General features: G+C 50.7%; 1 pseudogene across 1 annotated transcript in view; it reads right to left on the reverse strand.

The window, feature by feature from the left end:
• LOC309585651 (olfactory receptor 14J1-like) overlaps positions 1-9,970 on the reverse strand; it is a 42,370-nt pseudogene extending 32,400 nt beyond the window's left edge. The window contains exon 1 of the transcript in view: positions 9,003-9,970. The product of the transcript in view is annotated as an olfactory receptor 14J1-like (transcript). The remainder of the gene's footprint in view (positions 1-9,002) is intronic.
• Between the last annotated feature and the right edge of the window lie 371 nt (positions 9,971-10,341).

A 10,341-nucleotide genomic window follows, 5' to 3' on the forward strand; every position in this document is an offset into this window, starting at 1 on the left:
CGGACACAGAGAGCGATGGATGCACACGGAGGCTCCTCTTCCTGCCTCCTCTGTCCCGCCTCTTCCTCCCGCTCCTCCCCCTTTATCCCGCCTCTTCCTCCTGCTCCTGCTCCTCCAGCCGTCCTCCCCCCTCGCTCCTCCTCCTCCTCCCGTTGTTTGTGGCTCCCATCTCGGCTTTGTCTGACATCAGCCCTGGGGCCGTCCCGTGCTCAGCAGCAGCAGCAGCAGCAGCAGCAGCAGCAGCAGCAGCAGCAGCAGCAGCATCCTGTGCTCTGGCAGCACTCGCTGCTCCTTAGGGAAGGCTTTGGCATTTCTGCCGGGCACAGACACTGAAGCTCACCCCGACCTGCCCCGCTCCCATTGCTGTCCCCTGGGCGCTGGGCAGCTGCTGTGCCAGGGCAGCCAGAGACACAAACGAAGCCAAGTCCAGCCCAGCTGCCCGGGCTGATGCAGACGAGCCCCAGGGCCGGGGTCCTGCAGAGCCCCACGGAGCCCTGGGCTCCTCGCTGGGAACGGGCTGTGCTGCGGCTGCCACAGCGGCCACAGCGAGTCCTGGGGCTCCCCCGGCGCCGCTGCAGCAGCACCCAGGTTCCACCTCCTGTGCCGGGCCCTGGCCAGGGGCCATCAGATCCATGGGCTCCGTGCCGAGGGGGAACACAACAACAATGGATCGGCTGCAGCCCCCAAGGACCTCGAGCAAATCGTGCAGGAACATCCAGACCTGGACCTGACGTTTGCAAAGCTGCAGCCGGCAGAGTTCTGTGGCGCAGGAGAGCCGGCACGGGGAGAGGAGACCTGCAAGGAGCTGCAGGAGAAACACCCTGAGCCTCAAAGGCCGCCACGGCCTGAATCTGTGCTGGGGAAAGTTCTTCCTGTCCGGGAAGAGATCCCGGGATGAGGCAAAAGCCAAGGTCACGGCTGGGGACAAGATTGCCGTGCAGGGAGGGCAGAGGAGGGACTGCGAGCGGAGACTGGGAGCCCGGGAAGGAGGGAGGGGTGGGGAAGGTGTTTTTTAGGGTTTGTTTTGGTTCTCCTTGTCCTGGTGTGATTGGTTTGGAAATAAATTCCATTAATTTCCTCAGCTTGGGTCTGTTGTGGCCCTGACAGTGAGCAGTGAGTGAGCTCTCCCTGCCCCGATCCCAGCCCTCGAGCCTTTCCTTCTGTGTTCTGTGTGCTGCAGCTGTGAGCAGAGTGCCAGAGCGGCTTTGGTGGCCCCGGGCACCCGGCCAGGGCCAGCCCAGCGCAGCGGTGCCTGCAATTCATTCCCTCGGCTGCAGCGCTGAGCGGCCGCAGGGCGGGTCCGGCTGCGCGGGCAGGCGGCTCCAGAAGCACCAACTGCGCCCCACGGGACAGGAGGAGGAGGCAGGGGGTGCCGGGGGAATCTCCTTCCTCCGAGCCGGCAGGGCCAGGCGGGAGAGACTGGAGAGAAGGAAACGGAGAGGAGGGACGAGGCTGGAGCTGTGGAGAGCTGCAGGGATGCCGGGGCAGCCGGGAACTTTGTTTTCCAAATCTCTGGGGTGAAAGGAAGCGCTGTGAAATCCGTCATGGAAAAGAGAGGAGAAATAGCGATTGATGGAAACCGACACCCCTTGGGACTCAGTTTCTCCCTCTGCATTGCAAAAGCTGACAGACCCCGAGCGCCGACGGACACCCGTCCCCGGCGTCACGGCCCAAGGGATCGGAGCTGCGGCTGGCGGGGCTGGAAGCTCCGTCCAGCAGCTCCGCTGCCGCCCCCAACCCTCGGGCTGGACCGTGGGGTCTGGGACACAGCCCCGTGCTGGGGGGCGGCAGCGGGAGCCGCGGGGCCCGGCCCGTGGGGGCGGCCGGGCTGGAAAAGTGCGTGGGGCCCCAGCGCGGTGCCCCGGTCTTGTTCCTCACCTTAACTCAATGTCTTCACCTCCCTGCGTGCCCTTCATTTAATAAGCATTTCCTAAATGCTGACCCATCCTATCATCATCTCTACCCAGAACAGAATTTCCCAGGCCATTCCAAGTCCTTTATAGTTCTTAAAATACTGTGGCCAACCCCTGACCGTGATTTCCCCCACCCCCGCCTCCGTGTAGACCTTGTTGTCTCCCAGCACCAGGATAGTTCCCACTGCCCCAGGTCTGCGTTTAGCAAAGCCAACAGTACTTCTACCACTGCTTTCAGCAAGACCCCAGTTGAGTCTTTACATTTCAACATAACCAGATGATGTCTACTTAGCATGAAATGGAGTTACTGTCCAAGAGTTGTATGTCCCAAGCAATTTCTTAGCAGAATAAATCTTAAATCCTTTGGGTTTAAGTGTTTGGAAATCATCTGCTAGCAGATATAGCAACTTCACTACATTCTTATTTTCAATATCTATGTAGAGCTAAGGAATTCCAATTATGAGAGGCTCTATTCTGTAAGCTCATTAAAAGTTAATATCCACCACAACACTGTCTCTCTATTTCATTGGTTCTTTGCAATTGCTTAGCAAAGATAACAAGCACCAGGCTTTTTAAGAGGGAGACACGCTTTCTCACTTAAAAAGACACAATCTTGTTGCCACCAAAGCACTCACACAGGTGAAAGTCACAATTTTCCTGCCTCTTCCTTCCTTTCCAAACCAGTGCAGCATGAGAGAAAGCAGCTGTTTCCCGAGGCCGATGGGTCACAGACAGGTAAGGTGACATTGAGGCTTGTTCCTCAGCGGCAGTCAGCAAGCAGCAGATGATGATCTCAAGGATCCAGGTGACACCATCACCCTCTCAAGAGAGGAATCCTTTAAGCAAGCACATTGCTCATCACTTCCATCCTGCTTTGGTTTAATGAACCAGCTCTTCCTGGCAATGAGCAGCAAGGGGATCTAATTTGACTGTTGCTATCCTTTTACATTTTATTCAGTCATTACATCAGAACAGGCATTTTACTTTTGTTTCAGTTACTCCAGAGGACCTTGGCACAAAGCAAAATGAAGTCAAATGAGAAATAGCTAGCTTAAATTTATATACAGCAACAAATCATGCTGTGTTTCAACAAGTGTAAGAGAGACGTGGGGCTTTCCTTCCCTCTGAGCAGCTGCAAGCATAAAAAAAGCAATGATGCAATGTTCATTAATAAAACTTTCTTAGAAATCTCTTCTTGTGGACAGATTCAACATCTGCAGGTGATGCCATGAAGATTTTTACCTTTTCTTTTATACCCCTGTTTTACCTTTTACAACTTCTGTATTCCTAGTGCTTTTTGCCTACATTCTTAGACTTGTTTGTTAAGCTAAGAGACTAAACATTTTAGAAGCTTCGTAGTTAGGGATCAGTGTGCCCCAGACCCCAAGGTCCTCTCCAGAACACATTCTGTAAACCAAGATAGAACCATCCAAGGGAAGGTTCCTTGGGGAGGGGGGCTCACTTGAGCCTCTCATTGGGGAATCTTTAATAGATATGCTAATTAGTAAAACCTATAATGTTATACCCAATGTTGGGGGGAGACACGGAGACACAGAGACAGAGACAGACTCGGCAGGGTGCATCTCAATGCACATGACCTGGACGTGTACACCTAAGGATCCTTAAAAATAAATACCAAGGTAAAATCCCTTTTCCCCTTCTAACCGTGTATGCCTCTTGATTTTAAGACCAGGAAAAGGCATCACAGGAGATACCCAAAACACATTCATTGTGCTGCATTTCCCTTTTTCCATTCACGTGTTATATATACTGAAAATATGTTACTGAACACACCATGCTCCCAAATTTTCCATAAGTAAAACATGTAGCTGTGTATGTTATAAAGGATCAAACACAAGGGAGAAAATCGTGGCACAGATGCTGCAGCAAAGGAAATTCATCACATTACAGATCTCCCCTGATACTGAGGTTGGCCAGGACTTTCATCAGTGATGGGAAGGAATTTCTCATCTTCCCATTTACAGCACCTGAAGCTAGGAGGACCCAACACCTTAAGCGGTGTCCAAGATAGCACAGAAATTTAAACAGAGCCATTTACAAAGGGCAGCAATTCATCTGGCCAGTTCACACCTCAGATAACTATCTGCAGAACCCAGAGCAACATAATACTCCAAGGAGCAGTGAGATAGCCAGAGGATTCTCAGCTAAAGAAAATCAGGCAAGAACAGGATGTTCCTTAGCCTGGCTAACCCAGATAACATCTCCCAGCCATTAGCATGAGATGAAACAGAAAGAGAGAGGCTGAATTACTTGCAGTGTACAGATACTGCCTGAGGGAAATGTGACAGGTGACCTACAACATAAAAAAATGCACTTAACTGTAAAAACTAGGAAGTGAAGCTAAAAATGAGAAAAATTAAAAGCTGTCCTTGGATATGCAGTAAAAGGCACACTGACATCATAAACGGGAGAAGGAACACAAAAGCACCCAGCTGTTCAAAAGCTGTGCTATTCAGGTACAAAGAAATCAATGTTTTTCTAAAGAAAAAATCCCTCACAACATGAATGAGCTCGGTAACACTCAAAACAATATTATTTGTTAGAAAAATCATCTGCTCCAGTGCCTGAAGCAAAAGGTTTGCAGTTTATTCCATCATTCCTTCAAATCCAGGGATTAGTGAGAACTTCTTAACAAATTCCTGCCTTGCCTTATGGTCCTTCAGCTTCACTAGGGCCAAAGCTTGCTGCTCACAGTCAGTACAGGAATCCCTGTGGTGTTACCATCCTCTCTGAGTGAGAAAAGCACTCGAGATGGTGAACAAAGAGATGGGGCAGTTTCCTGATGCCTGAGAAGGATGTTCTCAACTCAGTGACACAAAGTCTGCTTTTGTTCAGACAGGAATGAAGAGGAAAAATGGCAGAAATTCATAATAGGGACGATGAGGAGGAACATTGGGCTGTGCACACATTCAGTCCAAGCAACATCAACTCCAGGTGTGGTTTAAAATTCACGTTTGTGCTTTATTAAAGCCATGCACTGTATTTATGGCTCTCAGTGAATTCTGTATCCAAAAGGGACACATTAGATGATTAAAAATTAGTTGGATTTCTTTCCTTCTCCTGTAGCAGTGCCAGTAGGAGAGGTGACAAAGGCAGTTCCCTGGCCTTCAGACCTTGGACAGAAGTGGGATCCATTGATACAAACTCATGCAGCCAAACTGCAGGTATTTAATTCAGGGCCTGAGACATGAAGCTAGGCTTCTTTTAATAAATCACGGACAGGGATGAGCTCCTGACATTAATATTCCACTCCTCCCTCTTTCTGCTGAGACAGTCTGGCCAACACGAATATCCCTAATACAGATCCAGGGCTCTGGTATAACAGCCACCCCAAAAAGCCATAGTTCCAGCTACCTTTCCTCTCTTTGCATCATACCAGGAGGAATCAAAAGGAATGAAACCTATTTCATTTATTATTACAGGTGAGAACCCCTCTAAGTACACAGGAAGAGAAGTTGCATTTTGTAACCTTGTTCTCCATCTAGAAGTAAAACAGGGGCTGGTGTGAGGCAACAAGGGGAACAGAGAAAATGCTGAAAAGAAACTGAGGAATGTGAAGCCAAATTTTCAAGCATTCCAGGCAATCACACCACTCAGGGACATTCTACAGCTCAGCAAATCACATGCTGGAATGCAGTGGAGTATGGAGTAGGGAAATAGGGAACTGCTCAACAAAATAGGTGCTACAGCCTCTTGTGCTCAGGCTCTTAGCCCAAAGTATGTTCCAGCTCCAACTGAAGGGCATTCTGAACCAGAAGAACACTGACCTTTTGATTTTGGCAGTTCACAGTTCTCAGACAGCAGAACGTCTGTGGCTCCTCTCATCATTATTTTTGCTGTTTTCACTACTGGCCATCAAGTTTACTGCAGTAGCCATCCATGAACCCCAGATCACTACTACATTAATCACACAGAACATGGCTCTCAGAGTGCATTAGTGAGGTACCAAGAGAAAACCCAAATGATGATCCTCCTCACAGAAAAGGTAACAGACAAAAAAAAATAAAAGTGTGAAAATACTTTTTAAAAGATGGCTGAAATTAGGTGAATTCTTAAAATTAAGTAAATGTCTGAAATGAAATTTAAGCAAATTTAACTGTTGCAAAGTATTCTGAATACACATACAGTACAATATACTAGAGTCCAAAATTAAAAAACTTACAGTCATGGAAATATGGGGTAAGGGATATGTTTATTTGGAAAAATCAGTTCAGCAGAGATCTCTTTGCTACAAATATCTTGAATTTAATTCTTCTGCCTTGATACAACCTCCTGAGAAAATACAAAGTAAAATAAAAATCCTACAGGAAAAACTTGTGTTCGATGCAATCTATTCACTCAGACCTGATACAAAAGTCTAATTTATTCTCTTGATTTATTGTCTTAAGGAGAATGAATCAATTATTCTTCCACTCAGAAGTCTATGGCATTAATCCTTGAGTTGAATCAGGGAAAATTCAATCTCTCATGAGTTCCCGCACCATTTACGTTTCTTGTAGTGTTCTGTTTTGTTGGAGTGAAAGCTCCTCTGGACTCAGGCCCAGAGGGAAGCCAAAGCACAGGGGTTGAATTAAAACCTTTGGACAAGCTGAGATACATGAAGTCACACCAAAGTGAAATAGAAATATAGATTTTTAACTTTTAGTAGAAATATATGCTAAGTGCCTTAAACATTGAAAAGCTGCAGCAGAGACCTTAAACACAGTTCTTGCTGCAGCAGTGTTACCTTTTCACAGAATTCTTTACTTTAGACAAAATCTAGATAGAACTGTACTGTTCAGTTTTTTTAGATAGAGTGTTCACATAAACAATAAGAACTGATAGAAACTGTACATGCAAATCTGTGTAATACCTGTCTAACACTGGTGTAAGGCTTACAACTGTTAGAATTAGACCAGGATAGGTTAAGAAAAGGAAAACTAAAATCGTGTGTTAATCTTATTGGTCAATTAACAAATACAATCCACACTTCTGCAAGAAAAAATATAGAGTCTAGAGTCTAGAGCATAAAGAGTATAGAGCATACAGAATATATAGAGCATATAGAGCATATAGAAGAAGAAGAAGCTGGTTTTGCCTGCTGTTTGCTGTTGCTGCTTGCCTTTATCATGTAACCCCCTTCGAACTCTGCCTTCAAGAAAGCTGTGAGACTATGAAATAAAGAACTCAGCAGAACAGCAGCCTCCTCTGCTCTCTCACCCTGGTCCGGGAAGGAAGGGTACCCCATCAAAAGCTCAACAGCGCAGAGCCCCAAGGCTGCTGTGGGCAGCAGGGCCCAGGGGCCGTTCCCACCCGCAGCGCTCCTGTCCTGGGCTGGGCCTGCACAGGGGCTGGGGCACCATGGCTGGGGCAGCGGGGCACAGAGGGGCCACGGAGCCGCTGCCGGGGCTGACAGCAAGGCCAGGGACACACAGGGAATTTCTGGGCATTGCCTGCGCTGGGCAGGGCTGAGTGTGGGGAAGGCAGAGCTCAGCTGGCCTCGGTGGCTGCAGGAAAAGCCGAGAGCCCGAAGAGCCCCCGTGGCTGTGCTGGAGAGCAAGGCTGGAGGAGGGAAATGCGGGGCTGCTGCGGGATGGGGAGGGGGATTGAATTCCAGCAGGCACCGACGGGGGGCTGAGAGACTCAAGGGCTCCTTGGCCTGAGCCTGTCCTGGAAAGGTCTCTCAGCCCTCTGTGCCCATGAAGGGCTCCAAGGAGGAGCAGAGCTCATCTTGGCAGGACCCTCATGGAATCCCTGAGGGACAAATGCCAGTGCCTGCCCAGCCTTCCCAACATCCCTGACACCAGAGGCCTTTTCCACATCCCTCAGTTCCAGGTCAGTGCCCAGAACACAGCACAGGCCTGTCCAGGTCCTGGGGCAATTCCCAAGGGAGGCAGCTGTGATTTCTCCCCACAGACCCACCACTCCAGTGTCTCTCTGTGCAGCCCTTGGCTGTCCTGAGCACTTTCCCTGGAGCCTCCCTGCCCTGGACGTTTGTCTCCATGCAGTTCTCAGCACAGCCCAGCAAAGAATTCAGGTGCTTTCCCAGAGGACATTACTCTGGGAGTGAAGTGGCCTCAGGGCACTGTTTGTGCCCCTGGAATTGTGCCAGCCCCGAGTGCTGCTGATGGTGTTTGTGCTCACTCGGGTTCATCTCCCCACACCCACTCGATGCACTGCTGAAGGCTCCTCAGGACACAGCAAACACGGACTGCTGGCCTGGTCACTTGGTGTCCCTCCGTGCAGGGACAAACAACCTCCTGCAGGGGAGGGCAGAGGCCAGTGCTGGGATTGCTGGTGGCAGGGACTGGTGTGGGACACTTGCCCTGGGCACCTTCCCAGGCTGTGCCCGGAACAAAGGCACAGCCCAGGCCCTGCTCTGCTGCTCCCTCAGGTCCATCCCAGGAGCTCTGGCAGTGCCAGGACACTGCTGCGTGCCCCCCCTGCACACTCCCCCCTGCCCCTGGGCACTGGGGTTTGCTTTGCCAGGGCATTCCTGGGGCACATTCCTGACAGCAGCTCTGGAGGAGAGTGAAGCCTTCCTGCCCTGCCCCCAGGAGATGCCCTTTGCTGATGGAGCTGCTGTGCTGGAGCCCGGCTGTGTCCCAGCAGTGCCCGTGGCCTGTCCCTGCCTGTGGTCACAGCACGGACACGCAGCAGGACAGTGACCGAGCTGCCCGAGCACTCCGGCCTTGCACCCTCAGAAAGGCTGGGAAAGGAGTGTGGAGCTGGGAAGAGCAGAGGTGGGAAGAGGCTGGGCCATTGTCCCTGGCCGTGCTGCTGTGCTGGGAGTCTCTTCCCTCCAGCTCTGCCCACAGGCACTGCCCCTGCAGAGCCAGAGAAGGGCTGAGGAACAAACCTTGCACACAAAGGTCAGGGCAGCCCCTTGTTTTTATTCAAATGCACAGGGAAGAAGCCTCCTGAAAGTCTTTGTGTTTCAAAAGAAAGGTAGATGTTCGTGTAGAAATGCTAGGAGTAGTACTACAGTACTTTATAAAAAGCAGAATAACACCAGAAAAAGAGTAAGAAAAAGCACCAGTGGAAATATGGACAAAGAGGGAAAAAAAGGCCGAGATTTTAAGGTGTTACATTCTGAAGGTTCTGGAGCAGAAAAGAGAGAGTTTATTGCTTCTGAGAAGCATCCTAGTCATCACTTTCCTCAGGGCATCCCTGAGCTCCTGGTTCCTCAGGCTGCAGATGAGGGGGTTCAGGGCTGGAGGCACCACCAAGAACAGAACTGACACTGCCACATCCAGGGATGGGGACGAGGTGGAGGGGGGCTTCAGGTGGGCAAACATGGCAGTGCTGATAAACAGAGAGAGCACGGCCAGGTGAGGGAGGCACGTGGAAAAGGCTTTGTGCCGGCCCTGCTCAGAGGGGATCCTCAGCACGGCCCTGAAGATCTGCACATAGGAGAAAAGCATGAACACAAAACAGCCAAACACCAAACAGACACTGACAGCGATGAGCCCAAGTTCCCTGAGGTAGGATTTGGAGCAGGAGAGCTTGAGGATGTGTGGGATTTCACAGAAGAACTGGCCCAGGGCATTGCCCTGGCACAGGGGCAGGGAAAATGTATTGGCCGTGTGCAGCAGAGCAGTGAGAAAGGCACTGGCCCAGGCAGCTGCTGCCATGTGGGCACAAGCTCTGCTGCCCAGGAGGGTCCCGTAGTGCAGGGCTTTGCAGATGGACACGTAGCGCTCGTAGCACATGATTGTGAGGAGGGAAACCTCTACTCCCATAAAGAAGACAATCAGAAACACCTGAGCAGCACATGCTGTGTAGGAGATGTGCCTGGTGCCCCAGAGAGAATTGTGCATGGCTTTGGGGACAGTGGTGCAGATGGAGCCCAGGTCAGTGAGGGCCAGGCTGAGCAGGAAGAAGAACATGGGGCTGTGCAGGTGCTGGCCGCAGGCTCCGGCGCTGATGATGAGGCCGTTGCCCAGGAGGGCAGCCAGGGAGATGCCCAGGAAGAGGCAGAAGTGCAGGAGCTGCAGCTGCCGCGTGTCTGCCAATGGCAGCAGGAGGAAGGGGCTGATGGGGCTGCTGTTGGACATTCCTTCACTCTGGGCATTGTGGACTGTTGAAATAAGGCATTGACAAGCTGGGACAGATTCCCCTGAGTCAATCCTATGCTATTTTCTTAGGAATTCCCGCAAAACCACTTCTCCTCCTGTGTCACAACTTGGCTAAGCTTTTTGATTTCTGAGCTGAGGTTTGTGCTGCTGCCTCATCCTCAGCATTGCTCTCAGCCTGAACACTGGGGGCCCAGAGGGAAAACAGGGCTCCCTGTGCCCCAGTGCAGTCGGACCTGCTGGTCCCCACACAGGTGCCCTTTGCTCATTGCACCTCCCTCTATTTCAGGGTGATTGTACTTAAAATGGGCTTGAAAAATAAAGTGACTTTTTGAAGGCTCCAATTTCAAAAC

This window comes from Coloeus monedula, assembly GCF_965178545.1.
Source record: "Coloeus monedula genome assembly, contig: HAP1_SCAFFOLD_89, whole genome shotgun sequence".
Taxonomy (NCBI): Eukaryota; Metazoa; Chordata; class Aves; order Passeriformes; family Corvidae; genus Coloeus; species Coloeus monedula.